The sequence below is a fragment of the Aphis gossypii genome, chromosome 3 (genome assembly GCF_020184175.1).
Source record: "Aphis gossypii isolate Hap1 chromosome 3, ASM2018417v2, whole genome shotgun sequence".
Taxonomy (NCBI): Eukaryota; Metazoa; Arthropoda; class Insecta; order Hemiptera; family Aphididae; genus Aphis; species Aphis gossypii.
Genome location: NC_065532.1, coordinates 43,616,658 through 43,644,123, shown reverse-complemented (window position 1 = coordinate 43,644,123; position 27,466 = coordinate 43,616,658). Strand labels below are relative to the sequence as shown.

At 24.6% G+C, this 27,466-nt stretch overlaps 1 protein-coding gene across 11 annotated transcripts in view; it reads right to left on the bottom strand.

Moving 5' to 3' along the window:
• LOC114121276 (potassium voltage-gated channel protein Shaw) overlaps nucleotides 1-27,466 on the bottom strand; it is a 127,724-nt gene that overhangs the window by 76,441 nt on the left and 23,817 nt on the right. For 5 of the 11 annotated variants that reach the window (XM_050203944.1, XM_050203941.1, XM_050203943.1 and 2 more), the window contains one exon: nucleotides 4,593-4,766. The exons of the other annotated variants lie outside the window; for them this stretch is intronic. The gene's annotated coding sequence lies outside the window, so the exon portion shown is untranslated. The remainder of the gene's footprint in view (nucleotides 1-4,592; nucleotides 4,767-27,466) is intronic. 11 annotated transcript variants of the gene reach the window in all.

Here is a 27,466-nt window from a genome sequence, read left to right as displayed (position 1 = left end):
TTTCTCAAGTCGATCCTCAAAACCTCTACTAAAATAATGCGAAAAAATATCAAATTTACAAAGAACTTGATATGTGTTCAAATAAAAAAAAAAAAAAGATTAAATTATACATTTTTTTCTATTTTGAATATCTATATGATAAAATATCTGTAACATAAATTTCCAATCACGCTTTATATGAATATATTATACACATATACATATACAATACATATTATTATATCAACTTGAAAGTTCAAGCGGCGCGCATATTGTGCATGCGTATTAATACAATTTTCATATCGATATAAACATGAAGTCTGTTTAATACCACAGCGTTGACGTATAATATAAACATATTATATAATAGATAATTATTTTTATTCACATTCTCATTATTATCACTATAGAACTTAGTTTGAGCTACACTTACGAAGACTTCTACGTGACGCGTTCATCAGGTGTATAGTTTTATGGTGTAATAGTGTACAGAACCAACCCTAAACATGAAGTTTCACAATGAGTTCCCGAGCGTAGATCGTGACTTTTATTTAAAGCGATGGATTAAGGGAGCAAGCTACCGAGCTCTTGTTTTTAGTACAAAAATCATTAATATAATATGTTTTTATAATATTATGACTATACCAGTTGAACAAATACTTTAAACACTTTTTTTTTATAGTTTAATACTACAGGTCAGTTACCCGAGTAGGTAACATTGGCTGAATTTTTTTCTTGAAAATAGCACAGTATGTTATTTATACTTTACTTTCTAAAATATTTATCAAAAAAATTTCGATATTCCAGAATCTCTCAAATTTTTTGAAATTTAAAACTTCTTAGTGCTGTGTATTATATGATCTTATTATTTCCATGTACATAAAATATATTTTGCTAATTACTATACCACGTGTGATTGACAAAGTCTCGAGATCGTCCATGGGTGATACGAGTCGATTGTTATCATTAATAATTTTAATCCTTTGTTTAGACGAAAACTACTGTACACGTCAACGTCAGATCTATTATTATTTTACTTGTATCTATATAATATAATACAATATAATATATACCTATATATTGTTATCTATCAAACACCTGCGATGCCGTCACCCACGCGATAACCACTAATAATAATTCCAATCGTGATCCCAAACATTATTATTATTAGCAGAAATTCAAATTGATACTCGTTTACCGAGTACACAATATATAATAATACTATTGTGACGTGCGTTCGTCATATCGACGTCGTTCGTTTGGGATTAAAGCCACTGCTCTAATGCGGTGTTATCAGTGCTTTGGGTAAATGATATTTATACGTGCAACAATCGAGCGTGTACATAAAGTATAGCTATCATTCACAATACTAAAATATTCTATACATACAGATCTGCCGTCGACATAGTATATTAAACTGCTGCAGACGACTTTACGGAACGTTTTTATTGCTCGGAAGTATATAATAATGTTTTCTGCGTAATTATTATTATACAAACATCTCGTCGAAACGTTTATAGTTATTCGCTTTGTTTCAATCTTGCTATTACCCGACAAAAGATCGATTAAAACAATATTATTATTATTATTATTGTAATCGTACGCGGCTGAAGAAATCCACTTTTGAAGAGGAAACATTATTCGGGCGTGGCCGTCGAGGTATTTTTAATAAATCAAATAAAATATATTGAACGTTTTATCGAATAGTTCTGTACACGTTAACTTGGTCGGAAATGTCGAACAAAGTATGACGGTTACACCCAGATGAACTTTTCAGTGAATATTTTAAAATTGCGTATACCGAAAATCAAACTCTATCATACAAATGCGTTCAATATCTACTGTAGTACAGCACAAAGCTTTTTATAAACGAATACTCACTTATCCAAAAATCAATATAATTTTATAATCGAAAAAAAAGTTTTCACATTAACCGAATTGTATCATGGTCATATACAGTTTTTCTTTTACATTACGAAGTATAAACTATATAAAATTGTAATATAGAATATAAATTTATTTATTATGTTTTACGTAAACAAATAATATTAATTTCAAAATTGATATAAAATACTCATAACTATTTCACTTAATTATTATTAATAATCTTTATAATAATTATTCAACTGAACAAAGAGAATTGTGAGATGATATCCTTAAACATTAAAAAGTCTAATGTTGCGTCTAATAGCTCTAACCGATTTCGATAATGATTCGATGAAAGGCGTATTATATGTATGTGTCGTTTCAAATACAAACGATGGTAAGTAGATATTATTGTTTATAACTAGAATACAATGAAATTCAAAATGTGAATAGTGGAACAATACTATATAGTACATAGTATAACATAAAAATATGAAATAAAATAACGTTATAACTTATAATATAACTAAGGCATAAAAAGTATTTTTATAAAGTTTTACATATTGATTACATTAGGAGTAAGAAAAAGAGTTCAATATAAAAAAAAAAAACAAATTGATTCAATTCTTAATAAACGTTATATTAATTTTTAAATCTGAGACAATACTTAGCATAAATATATAATATTTAAATGTAACTAATAAATAATATTTCGTATTAAATTAAGTTATAGCCTTTAATTAGTTTTAATTAATTTAGTGTTCATTATGGTATATTAAATTTTAATCATTTAATTGGATTTTCATTTTCGAAATAATTGTTTGATACAACAATAGAAAAACCTCAACTAATATATTTTGCATTGTTTAGCAGAAAATTACCTGCCTATAGTAACTCGATGAATACACTGTATAATGAATTATGTAACTATCAGTATTATTTAAATTTTTAAATGTATATAAATAAAAGTTAACATACATATTATTATTATTTTGAAAATTATATTTAAATTAATGAATCACTCAAGTGTAATAACATAGTTCCAATTGTATTTTAAATAAATTACTATTGCTTCAATACTTATGGTTGTGTGAAATTATATTTAGTTTCAACTATTAGGTACTATAAAAATATAATATATAAACTGAAATAAGTGTTTTAAAAATTAATGAATATATCATAAAGAGAACGCCTAGAAAAGTGTAAATAAATACCGAGTTCAATTTTAATATTTTAATTATTTTAATAAATTAACAAACGTTTTCACTTCGATGAATATCTATAATTTCATTATTGTTGGTATGTAAATATATTTTAAAAGGTTTACTCTTTATAGTTCACTAACTATATTTTAACTTTACCCCTTAAATTACTTTTCTTTTTTTTTATTATAAATTAATTTTTAACGCATAGCTGTCACCCTACTTTAGCTGATGCCTCTAACAGTTTAAGAATTCTATACATTTTTTTTTATCTTAGGGGACTCTGTAACAGCCAAGTTGAGAGCAAATAAAATGTACGATTTCTATACTCTCCACCGTCCACTAATGTACACTGCAAGACTTTGTTATTTCAAATGTTAATAACAAACCGAGTCTATACAAATAAATAAATGTAATGAGCTATTTTGATTTGCAATTACGACGAAGAATGCGTGTTTTCGTAGGTAATATACTTCATTGATACTATTTAATTATTACAAAATTAACATATTATTATGTGTGACGTGCGATAACCACAATTATTATATTCTCTCGTAATAAATAATAATATTGTACATCGACAAGAATAATTAGATGGTATGTGTATGGTATATTAAAGTGGGTTTAACCTAATATACTCCTTCTAGATTAAATTTAAATTCTGAACTCACGAGTTAACTTTGCTATTACGTCAAGAATTACTATTTCCACATTAATCGAGCATACATGGAAATTCAATAACTTTACATCAACTGAATCAAATTTCAAACTTTGTAAACTAAGACAAACTAACACGATAAATATAATTATTTTTATCATTTTCAAATACTATAAAACTATGATTATACAATACGTATTTGCTATTTAACCGTATTAGTAACGCACGTTAGGTATTATATTACCTAAAAACATGGTAACTATATTGTTATGGTTCCTGAGACAATACTAATTTAAAATGCTATGGGGAATAAATCGTTTTTAGAGCTTACAAATAATTTTCATTATTATAATAACAAAAATATTTTGTACGTGAATTTCAGTTTCATCAATAAACAATTTTTAACAGTTGAATTAATAAAATATTACTATTAGCTAGGAGAATTTATATTGTTTGCGTATAGAAAACTAAAAAATAAAGGAAGGAATAAGTTGTAAAGTTCTTTGGGATTAATGTCAATGCTCTGGAGACGAACGAAAATTAAACATCAATTCGTTACTACCATATATTATATTCGTTCACTCGGAAGCTTTTATCAACTACATCCGAAAATAGACCGAACCAAATTATATTATAGTGTGTAGTAATATATATGCATAGCAACCGCAAGTCCACCACCGCTGTCACCACTATCACCACTAGAGGAGGGACCGAAATGTTGTTCGATAATAAATTGGATACAGTTGCGTGGACCCTGCACGAGCTAGGGTGATGGGAGGTCAAACGAGGTGGTGAAAAGTTTCGTCGGTGGTTTACATAGCGATGGAAAAATTGCCCATACGAATAAAGGGAGAAAAAAAAGAAAACATTTTCCGATTTGTACTCACGATATTTACTCGGTCGACAGTGTCAATTTTCCACGTTTATTCCTCTCGAGAACAGTTAAATTATGACGTTTCTTCGGTGACACTATGACTGCTACCACTACAGCCACCGTTGACTCAACAAGCACGGGATGTGACACATATACACACATATGTTTTGCGAGAACAGTGACATTTCTATAAGACCAAAAACAAATATATGTTTAATACTATAAAGTTTATCTTATTTGAGGAAATTTATTTCGTTAGTTATATAACACAAGATATAATATTGTGGCTTATAAGCAAAATGCATCATTAAGGCAAAACAAAGTTCTTCAGTGTTATTATAGCAGGTAAATATAAGTACTGCATCAGTAATAATTTTAACTTGATTTAATGTCCATAATTTAATAATATAATGCACTGTTGTAATATGCGGTTTTATAATGGCCGATACTTTAGTTACTATTACTTACAATAATGCATATAATATGTCCAAAATTAATAATCACTCAATTCATAATTTTCGATTTTTAATTAAATTCGTTTATCTCATTAGCGATTAAAGATAACAGTGTTCAGACGATAAAATAAAAAATACGTTTTTATTCCCACGAGTGTTTAATATTGGCTAATTGATAATATTCATTACGCAGATAAAAGTTTAACCACGAAAGGATTGCAAACAGATCGATTTGTACCCATCGGCCAGTTAAACGATGGGATATTTTGATTAATTTTAATATAATTTGCGTTTCAATTACGGCTATAATCATATTCACATTTTAACATTTAATTTAAAATGTTAAACTTTTATCAATAATATAACTATTTATATATATTTTATAATACATTTACACCAGAAAATAAATAAATTAAAAATTCGTCCTGAACCGAATCGTAGCTCGTAGTAAAGATATGGAACGATGCAATTTCATTTACTTTCAAAATTAAAATGGAATGATTGGATTTCTATGTGCGACTTGCCAATAACTGAAATTCACGAGTAGATAATAGTAAAGAAGTACGTTAGCATATGACCATGTCTGGATATACATAAATAGTAATAGAGTCAGACAGTCAAGCAATTATTAACCGTCTTATACGTATAATTAATTTACTAATGATATTATTTTGCTTAGCTTCAATTGTAATTCTCTTAAATGTTTATTATTTTAAATATACACAATGATGTATGACGTCGATTTAACTTATACTGATTATCATAGTTAATGAAATAAAATAGTATGTTTGTAATTGATTATTAAAGAACTATAGGTATTTAAAATGTGTGAGGGAGGTGTTGACAAATTTATAAAACGAATAATTATTGTTTTCCTATTATTTGTGTACATATATATTTATACTTCTATTGATTATTACATATTTCATATAAAAATTTTATGAATCTTTATGATTATTAGGAAATCATATAATTCTTTTTTGGAGTCATAAATTATTAAACACGTTCAACGTAGATTTCTTCATTTTACGTCCCACATCCTAAACTTATGTGTATTACAATTAAACTCTTCTTAGCAAAATTAAAAAAAAAAGAAAAACGTATATTAAATGTTTAAGCTTTAATGTCAACGAACAAAAAATTTATCTTAAATACGAATCAAAAATTAACTAAAGTAATTCTAAAATTCAAAAATATGTATGTATATCACAAAACCCTTAAAATATACTAGTTATATTATATCTAGCTATAATGATCCATATAATATATTTAACTATATTCATGACCATAATATGTTTTAATAACGTTGAATCGTCTTAAATGTAAGTTTTAAATAAAAAAATTAATACATAGATATAAAAAAAAAAAATCAATTTTAATAACAAGAATATATTTATATTTATTTATTGTATTTCAGTGGCTTATATTGTTTCTAGAAAATGAGAGACAATCTTATACAAAAGGGTTTGAATCGTTGAGTATTCAATATCAATAAATATAAATATCATAATTTTTTTGCTTAAAACTGTATATTTATATATTTTTTAGATACACAGCTATACTTCTAAAATGTAGACTTGTGTTTATTTTAAACTAAATTCTCATAGGAAACAGTCATAATTGCCAAGGTAATTAGTTATCTAAATCGTATAATTATTGTATACGACATTCCAACTTAATTAAATTGCATTTGAATAAATGCACATCAATTAAAATATGATGATACAGTGTCATCATATTATGAAATAATAATAATGTTGCCCATGAAAAACTATAAAAAAATTAGGATCTGTATAATTTATTATCGGTCCTATATCGTTGGATTTCAGAATTTCATAAATAGTCCATTGTATATATTATTATAAATATAATATATGAATATAATTCAACAAGTTAGTTGATAGTCAATACGTAAGTATAAGCTGCTATGTACTTTTTATATTTATTTATCTAAGTTTCGTATATAATGTCATTTTTGTTTTTTTGCCTATCCGAACTTATTTAAAACAATGATTGATTATAATATTAGTGAATCAAAACTTTAAATATAATAAAAATTTTACATAATATATAATATATAATACCATTATTTTAAAATCGAAAAAATAATTTTTTTGGTAGAAAAATACTAAATAAACCAAAAATAGTATGGGCGTTAATTGATGATTCCACTAGTGATGACGTTACAATGCGTTATCAGTCGAATGTGAATCACGATCAATTCGGTGATCATTATAATATATTGGACTAAACACACTTCAATAATTGAACACATTTATTTTGTGTGTAATGTTATATATATATACATTGTTTTATGATGTGCGCTTAGATTAATATGTACTGTATCATAAAAACGGAACAAATAATTATATATTCTCGAGTATAGTAATATTATTATCACGATGTGTTTTATCATAATTTATAACTTTCATTTCCGTATAGACCCTTCTTTGTATTTACGGTTAACACCTGGGACGCAAAACGGATATGCTTTGGTCCATGTATCTGCGGAAATGATGACGTGACCACATATATATTATAATATAAATAGATGGCTAACTTGGCTTTAATGTTGAAGTAGTAGAACGGGCAACTGTTTTCATTAAAAAGGTCTATGCTTAAAATTAGTTCATTTAAATTTGAAATGTCATATGACAATCAAAATAAACAAATAAATTGAATTCTTTTACACTTTTTATTTGAATTATATTAATGAAAATATTGTAAACACGGGACCTCTTTGCAAAAAAAATTCGAACATTTGTCGAATTCAAATTATTACAATGAAGAAGTCGGCTACCTATTTGGCTATTTGTATCCATGGATTTAACTGATATTCTAACCAAACGTTCAACGTAAAGAGAATTAGTCTAAGCTGCATTCGTCCAAAAAGACATTTTACCTATGTAATTAAATATTGGAGGGGTATATCGTTGCATATAGCTATCGTGTATACATTGCAAATGTTCGAATTAATTACGTGAAAGCGAATGGCTTTGTTTTCAGAATATAATCACCATCAGCTACTACAGAGAGTCTACAAGTGTACAAAAGAAAAACCCGTGTTTGTATAATCATTGCTTGTCGACGGCGAATGTATAATGCTTATATAAAACAATAATAATATATATATATATATATATAATTATATACGGCACCTAAAAAATAACGATGACCAAAATAAGAAAACTGCTAATATGTTTGTGTGCTAATATATTTTACAAAATTAATAAAAATAATATTCTAATAATTATAGGTAGGTACATTCAATCTATTCAATATTATATATCTACTTTATATGATAACTGTTTATATTTCAATTGAATATATATTTTTATTTACACGAGCATTTTGTTTTAAACAATATCTTCAAATTATTAATAATGTTCTAATTAAAACTTATAAATTATATTAAATAGTTAAAATTGAAAAACAAATTTTCATAGTGTTTTAAAGTCCGTATGGATAAATATCAAGTGTTGTTGAGAAAATAAGCACAATTTTCAGAAATAACATATTTCAAAAAAAAAAAAAAAAACTTACGATGTGAATAAAATTAAAAAGTCTAAATAATTACAATAACATTTATAATGAGGAACGTAATTTAATTATTTAAATGTTCATTAAAAATATTAAAAAGAAGAAATCGTCTCAAACATTGATAGGTACTTACTACAAAGGAAAATATTATTATGTTCAGTTTTTGTTTTCTGATTGCACATTTTCTATTGTTTATTTTAATAATATTGTCCCAGTGCGCTATACCTATTTACTTGTCTTTACTCTTTACATGTTATAATTATAAAATAACCAACAATTTACTGATGAATAATAATTTTTATAGTTAATCATTTACACAATATCATAAAAACCAAATTACTATTACTTAATTACAATACTGATATTGATTCTTATTTCGTAAAGGTCAACATATTTAATATTTTATGATTATTTCAGATATAACATAATATTACACTTTTGGTTAGATTGTAAAGAGATAATTATAGAAACGTTAAATCATAAACATAAAAAAAAATAAATAAATACAATGTATTAGACGTCCAAAGTAGGTGTTTAAAAGTAGATAATTAATATAATGTATATTGTTGTGCGTTAACGCTACAATAAGTATGATTTTCAATTTATGAAGGAGATTTAAAAAAAAAAGTTCTACGAATGTTACTAAGTTTTTATTTATTGTTTATTCATGATAATATTTAAGATGTTTAATGTTTGTGTTAATTAAAAAAATACGATTACAATTGTAATAATGCTTTTATTTTGGCCAAACCAAGTATCAACAATTATATTTTAAAGTTTTAAAAGATAGTTTCTTAAGAGCTGCAAGTATTATAAAATACAATTTGTATGTACCTACATTTTTTTTATTGTTTTACAGTAGGCAATTTTTTTTTTTTAATTTATATAATGCCTTTTTAATAAAATATTTTATATTATTTTTTTTATAAAAATACCCTCGTTAGTAGTTGTCGGTCATTAAAATGATTCACATATATATTATTTATTTACATCAAATTAAATTAATTTTAGTGCTTATTGTAGTAGCATTTTAAATATAATATGTAAGCATTTGAATTAGTCATATTATATGTATCTGTACATTTCTCTTATATATTATATTCAAAATAGTTCTCTTACAGGTGCACATATTTTTGGTACATAATTTAGTAATTACAAATAATTGTATGCAATTATAATTCTTAAGCAATTAGTTTTCATTTGTCAATATATACCTAGGTAATTAAGTATGAGTCAATAAGTATAAATAAATATACTTATTTAATCAAATTCTTTAAGATAATTATTTATTAAATTATCAAAGATTTTTCTTTTTAATTAATATTATTTATAATATTTTAACATATTTATTTTATGCGTTATAGGAAATTTGATATATTTTATAATGTTTTTTTTAAATATAGAATAAAATACAGTAAGATACAGTAATATGAATTGTAATACAGTATACAATTGTTACGTAGAGAATGTATTACAACTGTGTTACTGAAAGACTATTTAAAAATAATAATTTATAGGTAAGAGGTACTAACTACTTATACACAACACACGTGCTTATGTTTTTATAGATTTTAAAATATTATGTTACAAAATATTTTATTTAATGATTGAATTATGTTTTTAAAACATATAGTGAATTATTTTATTTTAGTTCAGTAAATAATTTTAAATAATATACATGATAATTAGTTAATTAATCAATTCTTAACAACATAGACTAGGTATACACCAACAATAACTAACATTAACCATTTCAAAATTATAATTTCAATTTTAACGAGAAGTTACTATAATATAATAATACCGTTACGTGTTTATGGTAAATTTATTGTTTTGATATAGATATGAGACAATAATGACCCTAACCATATAATTACTAGGAATGCGTAACTACTATTAGTATATTGCAATGTTTTTTTTAACTTATTAAAATTATATTTGAAGGTTTTTTGAAAATATATTTAGTATACTTTTTTATAATGTGATTATTTTGATTATTATTATGTCACCAAATATGCAATTATGATTTATAATTAAGTGAAGTTCTTAAAATATAATGTTATACATATAATATACTTTGTATACGATCCAAAGTAGGTATACGTGTGAATAGCAGCAAAATATTTTGTCATTTTGTTAATATGAAATTTCGAAAGCAAATCATAATAATATGTAATATACTATATAATTGATATATTTTAGATTTATATCACTAAAAAATATTTTGAAATCAAGTATATGAGATTTACTAGGATAATTTGATAAGTCAAAAATACAGTTAGTAGAAGCATTTTGCTGATAGGATGGAATTAGGGTGAGGTTGAGTATACCTCATCATTGAATAAGTCACTGTAGTTTAAGTTTTAAATGTATTTGATTGTTAACGGGGTGATGAATGTATTGATTTTACAATAATGTGTTTTTTTGTGTCTGTCGTCATCTTTTAAGGTTGTATAAATGTTTCAATTATTAACTTTGGAGGTAGTTTTTAGGTAGAAATTAATTGTAAAATGTAGTTATTACTTCTCTTTAAAATTGGAAAAAAAAATTAAAAAATAAAGAAATAATTTGGTTTTTACACTAAATCAATTTTCAATAAAATTTAATTTTGTTATTTTATTGGAATTAAAGTACAAATAACCGTAAATAATTTAAATATTTACTAAATGATTATATTATCACTTTTTATACATATTACACATTTTTTTCAAATATTTTTTCTATTTTTAAACTGTTTAATAAAATTAAAATTTCGACTTTTTTTATTTTTTAAATATCAATAAAAATATTTTTGTACCATCGTACTGTTAAAAAGCTTTAAACGCATTAAAATATATACCAAAATTATTTTTTTATATAATATATTTGGAGTTAAAATTTCCACAGAACTAGGTACCTACATATTATTTTAATGATAAATAACGATGTTAATTTTGTTCTAATAATTCAAAAATAGGATTTGAGAGTACTTAAAATTTACATTTACATATAAATAATATACAAAATGTAATTTTCAAAATATATAGATTAATTTTAATATAATATTATCTATTTATACTATGAACCCATTCACTCTGCTTTACAATAAGGTTATATTGATTCAAAAGTTATTAATAATAATATAATAATGTGGAATAAATATATATCGAAAAACATATCATAAAATGTGCTTATTGATATAGATTATAGACAAATAGACCGTATTTGCTCAGAATCTTTTTTTCGTATAGTATGATATATTATTAAATTCAAATTTAACAAACCTATTAAAGTGATCAGTGATCCGCTTGACATCTAATGTTACAGTAGTGTTCCACTATTTTGTGTAATGTATTTAAACGATTATAAGCAGAGACGGTCGGTCATCATAAATAGTAAAATATACCTAATAGTAAGTATTTGCGCATATTTTAAGTCCGAATATGGTTTCTACTAGAATTTTAACAAAATAACTATCGTTATTTTTTATTTAAATAATTTGGGTTTCACAATTTGAAATTTAATCGATTAAAATATGAATCGTAACTCTAATATTTCTAAAACAAAGTTCCTCATTAGATGTAAATTATGGAAATAGAATTAAACAAAAAAAGCGTATACAGTTACTTTTAGCTCTTTAAAGCATCATTCACTGTAGATTAAATTTTCCTTTTAGAAAATAGATAATATTCAAGTCTAACATCGAATCATTTTTATCAATCTAAACAAAAAATGATATTGTAAAATCAACATACATTCATTGATCATCAGTTCAAAATCTAAGCAACTCGTACCCGAGCTATATCTTTGCAGCCCCTCGTGGTAAACCTACAGCACGAGTTATTGTGATACGTAATGTAAATATTCCATACACTTTTGCGCCGGGATGTACTCCAAGGCGTCTCCTCTCGCTCTGCCACTTCCATATCATTTCTGTGACATTATAATAACAGAATAATGTCTGTTGTCTTTATATGGGTACGCTTACCTGCACTCAGGCTTTATATATATATATTTATACAACTTATTATACACATGCATATGTATGATTTGCAGCATACATTATTATATCGTTCTGCCAGATACGATAGTGTTGGCGCACCGTTTGTGGGTTGTGGGGTAGGGGTATGGTTCGAGTTTTGGGAGGTGGTCCCGAGCCCGCAAGTTCCTCGGGGACAAATTACGGGCTATTCGAATGAGACGGTAACGGTATTAGCCGCGGCGGCGGCGTCGGTGCTTAAGAAGGTCGTTTTGGATTAATATATATATACACACGTGCGCGCGCATACACACGAGTGTGTGCATTCTCGGGGTAATTAATGACCATTTCCGTTCGCACACAACCCTTTTCTTTTCCCAAGCGTTGTCTGCGAACAACGAGAGCGGACTTCGGTAGAAGAGGAGCGGGACGATAAACGATTAACTCGTCGCGCGGGAAACCGGGCGGTGGATTAGCCGAACCAGGACGACGAGGATAGATTCGTATATATTCAGCGAAGAAGGATGACGAAGGGGATAATGCCGGCGAGATCTAAAGCGACCAGAATTACCGTATTAATAATAATAATAATAATACATATTTGAATTTATAATATAATTTAATGAAATTGACGTAGACACTAAGAGATCAACTTATTCGAGAAATAATATAAGTTCTATACGTGAATTCGATTGATGTCAAAATATTGCTTATCTAAAAATTATACTATGGTGGTTTTAATAATTTGTTGTCATTTTGCTTTAGTTACATGGCATTTCTGCAAAAATAGTATGCTAAGTGTTCAAAATATATTTAGTTACAAATTTAATCAAAATAAAGTTTAAGTCATAATATACTGACTACTGAATACTGATGCACTCTGTTTTTGAAAAATATCAAAAAATTCAAAATATTAAGTTAATGTTCTAATGTCTAAGTTAACGTTATAAACTTTATGTGTGTGAATCATGTACGAGTAAATATAAATAGTATAGATGTGTATAATATATTTATATTATATATTCATTATATTATAAATTAGAATATTACATATTATGTGTAAAAGAAATAACCGTATAGTAATATGTTATACTTAATTATTAGAAAAAAAAAACATTATTTTAATTCCTATACCTTTTTTTTAAAATTATCCAGTATTATTTATATAGAATCACGGACGCCGATAATTTTACATAATATCGTTCAAATTAAAATGTTATTATTATATCTTTAACGAGATCAATTAGTCTTGAGAAAATGTAATATGACTATGTTTTAATTATGTGTAAGAATACAGGGTATTTATTTCATCTTAGATAACTCGATATAGGTACCTATACCCTAACCTAATCTAATACATTACTCTGATTCAGGAGTGACCATCATGTAACACATTTGAGATTACCTAATTTATATTACATTTGCATTTAATAGAATAATGAATAATTTATCATACAGTACGTATTTAAACTTTAAAGGGTTTTTAATCGAATATTATTAATACTTAGTATATATATATATATATATATACGTATAAAATATGTACCTGATAAACTTAACATAATTTGAGTATCGAAGTGTACTATAAATACTAATCAATAATCATCATGGCATTTCTTAGACTTATAAAATATATTATAATCAACTTAAACTCAAAAATTGTGTTATATTTTATTATCTTAAGATATCATTAAATAATGTATAATTTTAAATTATGAAAAAATGTTAATTTTTTATAACATGCCTTTATTTTTTATTTATTTTTCTCAATACAGAAAATACTGACTGACCCTTCTTCAACTATTAGATTAAGTTAATAAAAGTTAGATTTGATCAGGGTGAGGTTATTAAATGTTTAACTATTCTGAGGCAAACAGAATGTACACCTTATACATTATTTTCCGATCATTGGTACTATATCCATGCCAGAAAATCGTTTTTATTTAATATAATCTCATCGGTGTGCGTACGAGTTAAATGGACAAGCCAATTTGTTAGCACTATGTATAATATTTTTTCCCGTATACGTGTATCCACTTCGAGGGTCGGCAGAGACGAATGGCGTCGAGTATACATTATATAAATGGTTTAACCGTTTTTGCTCGGGTAAAAAAAAGATATCTACGATTTTCGTTCTAATCCTGCTGCACTTTAAGCGTGGAATCTGACATTGCAAGATACCTCGACTGGCGTTTGGACAATATACTACAGAAAATTGATTATCTTGCTATAACGTATCAAATTGTTATTTACATTGTGTTTCGTTGACATAGTATTGTTAAAAATAAATCTATAAAAATGTTTTCAATATAAATGTCATCAAATACACTATAAAATTTAGTTTTGAAAAAAAATCTTGTATTAAACAAATTTCGTTTGTATTTAGAAACTAAAATATTATGTCACTAAAGTACCTTGAAAGTAACATAAAGATACATTATAGGTACTTTAAAGTTTAAAGCATGAGCACTACCAATTCTATGAAAAAGCTGTTAGTAAGGTTGGGTGTTACGGTTTCATAATTTAATTGAAAAAATAGAAAATAGTCGTGTAAGGTTGGACTACCACGTGATGGTATATCTTATACATTATAATGTTGTAATGTTTTAAAGTTGCTTGTATAGTTGTATATTATAGTGATTTACATGACTTTATAAAAAATATTTTATTGTTTTTTTCATTATTTAGATTACTCGGAGAGTAATTTTCATTAATATTACATTAGCATAATATAGTTGTGTCTGCAGCTTCGCTGAAACGCGCTATGTGATGACGGCTAACGTTTATTATTGTTTATGTAATAACAACAATTATTTTCAAAGTTATTTAAATGTAGAAAAAATGTAGAAAATTCTGGTTTCACCAATGTTTTAAAATACACGAGAATTAAATAAAAATAAAACTAAAAAATCATTTATAACTGTGCAAAATAAAATTAGGAACTTTAGCGAGTATCATACAGACTGCTTTTAAATGACAATAGATGTATTATATTTCCAATTTATTCCAGATAATTGTCTGTTTATTATTTTTTTTTTTATGTATATATTTTATTTAAATTATATGGGGTTTTATACTTGTCGCTATTAATATTATTGATCTTAAATAAAATATTAATTAAAATTATTATTCTTAGAAAAAAATAATAATAAAGGTAATTCAATAGTTTGGTAAAAACAAATCTGTTTCTTGAAATAAAATCTTATTTTTGAGTTAATTAATTATAAGCACTATTTTTATTAAATCTGCGTGAAAAATGATTTTAAAACCAACATTAAATAAAATAATTTTTATCCAGAAATTGTTTACAAAATTACCAAACTCAAGCAATGAATAGTGTTCCTAGAATGCAACTTTTGAAAAGGTATTTACAGCTAATATTATAAATAATAATCAATATTACGATTTATTAAAAACCTGATAAAGTAATAACTAACTTATTAGTTAAACCAAAAATATACTGTGAAATTTTACAGCGATTTGTATTTAATTAGATAACAACACTTCCAGTTAACCATGACTATACTAAATAGAAAATTCATAGAAAAATATAATACAACTGGCTTTATTTGAATTTTAAAAGTAAGATAAAATATAAGTTGTGATACAACTCTGATTAAGATTGGATAAATCAAAAAAAAAAAAAAACATTTGATTTTAAAAATTCCGATGAAATAATCGTATTGAGCGAGATTCATTTAATTCTTATAACGAAATTCGTAGAAACAGTTTGCACTTTTGTTAGTTATTATTTATTAATATTGACGTATGTTGCGAGTGTTGGTCGATAAGACTTTTATTGCAAAGTACCACGAATTTCAAGAAGAAAGCGAAGAATTAGCTAGAACATTATTTTACACTAACCGGGAACGAAGTCTCAGTTATTAGTCTATGGCCAGTAGATTTTAAAATCCCTCGAGTTATTTAACCAGCCCAAAAGAGCTATAGCGTGCTCTACGCCAATGCCACATGCCACAACAAATTAAAATGTACATATATATCAATATTATTATCTACAACAATCAAATTCGTAAATTTTATACGATGTAATGTGATTACAGCCGAATGAATGTTTAAGTAAAATGTAGGTACAGTAAATATAGCTACCCGTAAATAACAATTTAAAACCAGTAAAGTATAATAGAATCTAAACTATATAAACATTATAATATCATAATTTGCATATGTGTTAAATAAAAGTAATAACGATCTTTATTTGTAGTGTCACGATAGTATAATATGTTTTTAAATACTTTAAATTTTTCAATTTGAATAATTGTTTAATATTTAAATGTAAGCACTGTATTTAAAAAATCATATTCACCGGATTTTCATTTATTAAACGCTGCAATGACCTTAAAATATAGTACCGATGCCGATGCCATCTTATGATTTACACTTTCGCAATTTAGTACCCGAACATGTATAATAGTATAACCTTTAGTTTAAATACATTTTTGTTTTGCATACATTTGGTATTTTAGTTAAATAATGCCTATAGATACCGTACAGAAAATTAATGCAAAACGGCTACGCTCCAAATCGCATAAAAATGATTTTATCATAAAACTGTGTATTACAATACACACGTATATAAATTTAGAGTGATATTAATAATATAATTGGGTCGATGAAAATATTGGCTTTGTAATAATTTAATCGAGGGTGAAACGTTGAGCTCCTATATAATTAATGTATGTACCTATGTATACATAAAGATACCTAAATTAAAAAAGCTAATTGAATATTTAAAATATACTGCATCAATAGAAATTACAAACATTTATCATAATACTATCATTATTTCATAAAATTTTTTTAACTGAGCGATAATTATTTAAAAAAAAATTATTATTAATTATACAATTATTTTATCAAAATTAAGCTTCTTACATTAACAAGTGATAAATTCTATGATTTATTTTTAATTTAATTTAAAATTTAAAAGAAACATCAAAACGTACAATTATATAATAATAAAAAATTTGTATTTATTCTTTCAATCTGGCATGGTTAATAGTTATGTATGTAGCTCATCATCATAAAAATAAAACAATTTCAATACTTATTCATAAAAAGTCTAAGCTTATAACTTTAAACAGTACAAATCTTAATCCTAATATTTAATTAATATTTGAAACTATTTTACAGTTGTTTTTGTTTTAACTATAATATCATCAATGTAACTAGGCAATTTAATTCTAACGATTGGAAAAGAAAAAATAGAAGCACTATAATATTGTATATGATTTAAGTATTAGATGTTTTTATATTTGAACAAAGATGTTCAAATATAGGTATGTTATTTATTTCTATAAATGATAAAAATATTATAATACATATACACATTAAGTGGAACTTATAACCCTATAGTTTAACCCCACGGACACTTACAATTTTTTTGACGGATATGATGTATGAAATAATCTTATATCATCATTTATTTAAATTTTACGTTGTGATTGTATCATATTATTTATATTATTTTTTTACTATCATTAACAAATATTATAACAGATCACTTTATTATTTTTATTGTATAGCAATTAACTTTGAAAAATATGATACAAATTATAGTCACGTGACATAAAACTAAAATTAAATAAACTATTAAAATCATAGCTACTACATATTTTATCCATTTAAAGTAGGAAATTATTTAAAAATGTATATATCATTACTTTAGATTATCCAAAGTTTCGAAATTTAAAAAAAAAAAGTAAACTTATAATAATATCCAGCTATATTCAGTTTCAGCAATAGTTATGCAAATCTCTAATAAAATGTTATTCCATTATATATAAAAAAAAAATATGTACAAACACATTAATTTACATAAAAAAGGTATTATACTGTTTAAAAGTAAAACTAAAACGAAAACAAAATAAATATTTACTGTTTCTATGCATTATACAAGTTAATAACCTACTTGGAAGCATTTGATGTCTGTTGCCATTTAAATTTATAAAGATTATTTAATATGAATTTACGGCTATGTTGCGGTATTAAAAACTATGTGTATATTTTGAAGCTTATACACTAAAATCTATCTATCTAGATTAAATTAAATTAAAGAAAATCTTTTGGAAAGCATTATTATTACTTATTTTAAGACAAACATTAAACGTTTTAAAATGTTAAAATATATATCTTATAATGTATTATATTTTTATAACTTCATTGTCAAAACATAATAGGAACTAATAGCATTATTATTGACTATAGGTACTATCTATATCGTATTTGTGATTATTTGTGTTTATTATCCTATTGCATTATGTTTCTAGGTTATCCACGCATATAATAATTATTACTTCGTATATTAAACGTTTCAAACTTTAGTAATATATAAGCAATAAATGAATTTAATATTACTTCAATAAATTTATTATAGTTTTATGAGTTTATGATGTTATTCAGATTTACGATCTTGGACAATAAGTACAGTACCAAATTCAACTAGGATTATTTTCAACGGAAGGTTAGGATTGCACCATAACACAAATAACACATAATTATAAAATCTGTTTAACTTTAATAGTAAAACGGATTATATCAGCCGAATGAGCTTAGATTGAAATTGGAATTTTCGTTGAAGATGGATGATAATATAATTTTTTTAAACTTTCAGTGTGTACATACACAATACAACTTAAGTTTTTCTATTTAAATGGTACCACAATTTATTATTTATTACTACCAAATTAAAAAAGCTTACTTTTTCAAACGATTTTGTTACATAAACTATTATTTTATCAAAAATTAACATATTTCCAACTATTAAAAATATAAACAAATACGTGTTATTTTTAATTTTTCAAAAAATGAAAATGTCGTTATTTTGTCATACTTCGTGATACTTAGAAATTATTTGTTTTACATAATACACTAGTTAAATGTCTCTAAATTAAAAAAACCAATAACTGGGTAACTATTGATTTTTTTGTAAGCCGGTTAATCGACAAGATAAAGAAAACGTGTAAACGTTTTTTTAAAAATATCCAAAGCGTGTGTGTTTAGTGTCCTATGACTCATCAAAAATGTTCTTTTATCTGAGGTCTTTCGGCTGAATTATTCCGTTTATCAATTTAAGTGAAACACACCATATATATATAAGCTACACATAACGATCGCAGCCCAGAGGGAATAATCACGAAACAAAAAAAGAAACTAAAACCAATCGACATCGAAACCGTGCAATGGGATGAGCACAACTGCGCCAACGCAACAACGTGCCTAACGATAATGACGATTTCCATAAAATCCCATCGGATTCGTTGCTACTCGCAGACGATTACGATGACGATGAAGACAAACGCCCAACATCACGGGACCAACGGCTAAATACAACGGTGGTGCGACAACAGGGTGAGTGTTAGTACGATAGTATAATATAGTAATAATTTGGACGAACGGGGCAATCGATCAGCGGACGCTAGCAGCGTTTTTCGACGGATGCCGGAGATTAAAGTTGCTGAAGCATTTTCTGCCTTTGTTCCCGTAGCGGTGGCAGAGCATTAATTAATGTCTTTCCGCCGTTCTCTAACGTTATGCAGTAGACTATTATATATGATAAGTAATGTATGATATATATATATATAATATAATATTATTATATATATGTGTACACAATACGCACGCCACTGCAGCCTCCACCAACACATTCCACAGTCGTGGACCAAAAAGACGTACCAGATACGTATAAAGGTATAAAGGTAATGATCAGATTCGCCACCATGGCTTCACATACGGTTGGAAGGGAGTAGGGAGTTTTTACCATCATCTACCGAAACATTGTTGTTCAAAAATTTTGTAGTATAATAAACAAGTGTTCAACTGCCAATTCATGGAGTGCAGTAGACTGGCCAGCTGGTCTCCTAGAGCCCATGTAAATAATAAAGTTGACACACACAACGAAAAATTCACAAAAATATAAAAATAATAACACGATATGGAAATATAAAGGTAAACGATTCGGGCCCACACAAAAAATATTATAATAAAATATAGCACAGGCAATTTGCGCATATGAACAAACAAATTTATAGTTAAAATTGTAAAATTGTACTACGGCGATAAGCGCACGTAAAACAAAAAGGGTGTTCCCGTTAGTATCGCAGAACGAAATGGTAAGATAATAATTATATTATACGGACGACGGACGATACCGCATCGTCGCGTAATTGACATATTATATAATTCACTATGACAAAATAAAATAAACAAGTATAAAGCTATACTAAAATGGACAAACACGTAAATAAGACAGCGGCGATGAGTATAAAATTAACATATTATATGATTCACAATTTAAACGATAATAATTTTCCAACAATAATAATATGTGCGTGTTAGTGTGTGTGTGTGTGTGTGTGTGTGTGTCGGTGTTGGCGTAAACAATATTAAAAATATAGACTTATTTTAATTTAATCGTCAACAATTTTGAGACAACAGAATATAAATATATTTACCTATAAAATTTAATATTAAGGTACTCCGTATAAATTTATTAACGATTATTCAACGTTAACAAGAGTTACTAAATTGTATGAATTTAAAATAATAACATTAACCTATATACTAAATAGATTACCTACTAATAAATTAGAAAAATGGTAAAATAGTGACTATTATAAATATCTTAAATTATTTTTTAAATTGTTAGTTCCTTATATTATCAGTTCAAAAATTTGTTTTTATTTTCAAGGGATTTCATGAGGAATTTTTAATAATCGTATAGTGAATTTATGAATAATATTTAGATAAATCATGTTTGAAGCTAAAATATATATTTGTTTACACATTCAATTTTTTTAAACTCTTTCTATAACCCATCCCTTTCCCCAACAGTCGCCAAATAATAAAAATTCTATTAGGTAAGGTTGATATACACATATAATATAAGATGCATGTATGATATTATAATATATCGTAATTTGAACTTGCCCAGTGTGAAAATAATACAAATAACGAGCTGAGTTACAACATACTCTACATCCGCATTACACAATGTATAGTTTTCCATATTATAAATCTTCTGTGTGCGAAATTTATCTTCCAGATACTACCACAAGGGATAAATCTGGAGGTGAGAAAAATTTTGTTTATGGTTATGGATGTAACTGATTTGTCCATTAAAGTTGTTCATATGATTTCAACACTGAGGTTCACGATAATATTTTTATACGGTTTAATCAAACGTTTCACGGTTTTATACTTAATAAAATCAGTGATAATTTGAAGATAGACAAATAAAACTATCCTTTTAAATTTTTACTTTAATAGACAGCTCGAAATAGTACAGTTACTGTATACTGTATATTAATTACGATTATAAACTGAATACTTTTAAGCATGTATTCGAATTTAAATTACCCTTATTTATTATGTGTTAAGTATTTTAAATGCAGATAATATGAGACATGTTTGACTTTTAAACTTCTAATATAAATAGTATTACGACCATCAAAATCTTTAAAGGTGGGTTTTTAATTGTCTATTTATATGTCAGAAAAACAACAAGATTCAAATCAAATAACTTCAAAATATATGTTGGTAAACACAAACAAATCATTAAAAATTCTCATAGCATTAAAATTAATTTTAATAAGATTAATATATAGGAAATTATTTATTCATATTCATATAATTTATACAATTGATAATTATGATCTCTTATTATTATTTTCTTTGAAAAATAACATATAGTTCTCATATTTCAACTTAAAAATGTAAATAGATAATTAATATTGAATATATTTCGTTCGTGAGAATATGGACAGAATTATAATATTAGTTGAGAAATAAATAAAATAAAATTACTTGAAAATGTATTTAAAATACGCTCAATGATAGTTAAAAAAATATATAGATGTATTTTTTTATATATAGATACAGATACAAGTGTGTATACTCGAAAGTCGAACTAGGCATGTGTGATTTTAGTTTTCATTACTATTGAAAACACAATAATAATTATAAATAAAATAATTAATTAAAAGTAATAATTTGTAAATGTATGTTATAACATATAATATATAGATTGATATTAAATCAAAATAATCGGCTTCGCAATGTTTAATTTCCAATTATTTTTCGAAAAATTAAAAAAAAATAATATTAAAAGTAAGAACGGAAATTAATTTAATAACGAATTAACAATTTCTAATCGATATACCTCCCATTATAATATAGTTTTTATAATTTTATTCAGTAGATATCTATGTAAACAAGTTCTACTCACAGAAATAAAAACGTTTTAACAGCCATGAAATAGAAAGAAAAATAAATAATTGCAAAAAATACCAAACTAAATATAAAAATAACTATATTATTTTGGTAAAATATTAATGATAAGAACACGAACATTATATTGAAAATACTAAATAATATTATACGTTATTATTATTTAATGAATTTATGATAACATTTTAAACCATACAATAACAATCAAACCCTTTTGATAAAAGCGAATAAAAAACAAGTGATGTCAATAAGGATCCTTCAAGTATATATAGGGTACCAACTTCAAAGCTATTGTGTTGATACTTGATATGTATATTAATTTATTATTGTTTTCTGAACACCATTAACATCGTTAACTTTAAAGGGTATATAATAAGCAGATATTTCAACATTCATTTTTTGATAGTTTTATTTAAAATTGTGCTAAAATTATAAAACAATTTAAAAATTACGAGATAAATACATTTATTCTATATATTTATTTATGCATTATTCATATTTTATACTTTTATTAAGATTGTTAGGTAATATTCCTAAACAATTAGGTATTAAGTAATTATGTATTCTTTCTTAAAATATATTATATGGTGTAGGTGGTATTTGATACAGCTATGTTTTATTAAATGTATACATATTATGTAGACAATAAATAAGTTTCAAATGTTTCAATAATACTGATAAAGGGTAAAAATAAGTTATTTAATGTTCTTAGTAAATATTATTTGTATTACGTTTATTTCATAAATCTAAATTATAATTAAAAAAAATAAAAATATAAAAATATTTATGTCGTGTCTGAATATTTATGTATTTATATCTCTACTTATTATGTGGCTATATGTAACAAAACAATTCGAGATTAGATTTCGTGTCAATTATAAAATCATATAAAAAATACCAAAAATCTTTATGTACTCTATAAATAAGTTTTAACCATAATTTTTAATTAAAATTGTTAGTTCCCAAATTTTAATACGATATAATAAATATAGATTTATATAAATAGAATTTTAGTTTTTTGATAAGATTCAAATATTAAATTATATAAAATAGAAATATAACATATTAACATATTATCATTTGTTTTTATAATGTATACAGGGTTCTAAATAATTGTACAATTTTTTTTTTTTTTTTTACTATTATTTCTCACGAGCAAAAATAAAATATGCACAACTGTATAAAACATAAATTATAACTGACAGATAGAGAAAGATTTTGGGATAAGCTTATTCACGTTAAACGATTAGCTTAAACCTTTGAAAGTGAGCATATCCATTTATCATATTATATACTACCTACATAAAAACCTTCTTTGTGTTTTTAAAGTATTTAAATGTTTGAAAATAAAACATATCAAGTTCTTTTGAATAATTTTGAATTTAACTATATTTTTATAAAAATAAAAATAAAACAATACAATATTAATTAAAATTACTTTTGTGCCTTAGTATAATATTATTTAATTCACACGAGTAAAATTACATTAAAAATGTAATTATGTATCAATTATTTTTTACAACATCAGAATATTCTAAATTGCATTATTATGTGACACTAAATTATTTTAAAAATATTTTGCTTCCTTAAATATCTATGATTAATAATAAAACATATACGCGTTATCACTCATTATACAAAACTTATACAATTAATAACCTTCGTATTATTTTCTAATATATAATAAATTTAAAAACTAAAAATTCTCAATATTTAATGAACAAATATAAAATTGAATATTTATTTTTATGATGTTCTGGATAAGTTTTAGATATAAATAATTTAAAGCAAAGTATTTTTGTTTATTGAAGGAACTTATTTCTCAAAATTTATCGTCATTTTCAGCATTATACTAACTCATATTTAATAAAAATAATTATTTTTTCACGTGAATAATAAGAGAGATTCTAAGTAAAAAGTTCAAAGAGTTTATTAATAATATCTTAATGAGATACAAGGTGCTAAACATCTCATAAAGAAGATCTAAACAACTTAAAGAACAACTTCTGATTATTATCATTATTAAATATACCTACGAGATATAATACATACGATTTAGAGAAAACAGGTATAGGTATTTTTGATATTTATCATTCCTTTATTGTTACTATGTCAGGAAATAATGGATATTTATGAAATAATACCAGTGTAATAATCAATTTTAACTAGATAAAACGATTAAACCAATCGATATATTTTATAGTAAACAATAAAAAGTATAATTATTAATTAAAGTCTTCTAGTTAAAAAACAAATAACTAATTCAATAAAAATATATTTTGCTTAAATAACAGCTTTTATTTAAATTATATGAAATAAAATTAATTAAAACTTGACTAATGACTATAATATATAAAACAATTCTAATTATTATTTAAATCCAGTATTTTTAAACAAATTATTGTTTTAAAATATAAATATCAACATATATCACATTAAAAATGGATTTTTAATCTTGATGGTTATAATTATTTGAATTAAAAATTAATTTTATGTATTTCCTAAAATTTGTATTATAACTGTTCAAAATTAAAACTTAAAACCTTAACAAAAAAGTGTATTTGAAAAAAAATATTTCCATACATTAATGAACATTTAGTTTAAAACTATATTTTTTATTTAACCAATTATTTTTATGAATTCTTAAGATTTTTTACTAAGAACAATATTAATATACAAAAAAAAATTAATTTTCTCATTGATATAATCGCTAGTTAAAAATTGTACGCTATTGTTTGATTCTAAAATAAAGTACTTTATGAAATGTACAAAATATAAAAAAAATACATGTAAGCAGATTATACTTCTATGAGTTGGGATTAATTTTGATTACAATAGAGCTTGCTAGAAATAAAGTTAATTTTTTATGGCTATCCTATTTTAAGGTAGAAAAAAAATGTCTTCTTTTTGACATAAACATAATATTTTTAAGTAGAAACACTTTAACCAAATGTTTGTTTTAATAATTCTAGTTAACGCTTACAAAAATTAAATATCAACTTAGCTGAAATTTTTAAACCCATATCATTTTTATACTTTATGCATAAGTCCTAACTATTTAATAGTGAAACTATAAGCTTTTAATACATAACATTAAGAATAATATTTATATCAGTTAAATTAAAATGTAGCAATAAATTAATTCTATATTTTTGAATAATACTTTTTTTTTATTCATTATTAATGATTTTTATTTTTATTAAAATTACATCACGTCTTCAATAATACATATAATTTTTAACAATTTTTCTATTTAATAAATGGTTTGTTATTGTGTGTTATAACATAAACAATGTTATCTATACAATATACTCTAGTATTTTGTAGTTAGTTACCATGTATAAAATATTAACTGATTGAAATACTGTTAAAAAAAAAAATAAATAAATAAGACTAACAAAAGAAAAAAGAATTAGCTTGGTAAGATAATTATACCAATCAGTCTTACAATTTAAATGATGAAATTATTTTATTCGTGATAACCGTTAAAAAATTAATTTGTTTTTATATTACAGTCGATTCACTTGTGATCGTGAAGTAATATTATTAATGGAAGGTCATTCAATTATATTTCTATTATTTCAAAAATAAGTGGATATCCTCTCATTCCTATGTATTTTATATTTATTATATAATGCCTATGTGCTATTAGAAATAACAATTATTTTATTGAAAAAAAAAAAAAATGTATAAGTAATATAATAACGTTATTAGGCATTATGTTGTAATAATATTTAATAATGTGAAATAGGTGGTCCTGAAAAAATAATGAAAAAAATTACAAGATTGATTTCTTACTGTCGTCTGTAATTTACCGACATAATGTATATTGAATTGATAATGAATAGAATAACGAGTATAATGTAGAGCAACGATTGAAGAATAGTATACCTACCTTTCCATCATAAGACTGAAAAAGTCAAACATAGCCAGTGACGTTGTATATACATTTGTAATGTTGTTTTTGTTGTGCTTAGAATAGGAAATCCTAACAAGAATTTTAAAAATTATAAAAATAACTTGACTGAGAAAACAAAATTCATTGATAAAATTAAAATTAGAAAATTGTATTATATTTAAAATTGTTTTAAAAAGTTTGTACGGTGATTATAGTAGTAAAGTATACAATCAGTAATATTAGATTTTATAATATATTTTATTTGAACGATCCGTTGTTTTTTACTTTTCAATTAGAGAGGAAATCCTCTTTGAAATCCATTCCTGGACTTTCTATTATATGGAATGATGACAATGCATAGACTAGACATCATAGGATAGAAAAATTGTCAAAGAAATAACACAAAAATTTTCTTGTAAACGATTTTCAACAAAGAAATGTTAAAGCCAACTATGTATATTATAGTATAAGTCCGACTTTTACTTTGACGATGTAATTATAATTTTACAAATAAATATCAAGACATAGATTATAAGTAAATCCTTAAGTCCGAAAACATAAGTATAATCCACTGATTTAACCATCAAATAAATAATAAAATAAAAATATTTGACATATAAGTTTAACTAATATACCCACTTTCTTGATAAAATACAATTTTTAAGTTAAGAAAACTAAGAATAATATTAATACATTATAAAGCTTGTAATTCAGTAGTTTTGAATAGTTACTACAACATCTAACATAAAAACTGTTTGAATATATTTTAATTTACGTATTGGTATTACAAA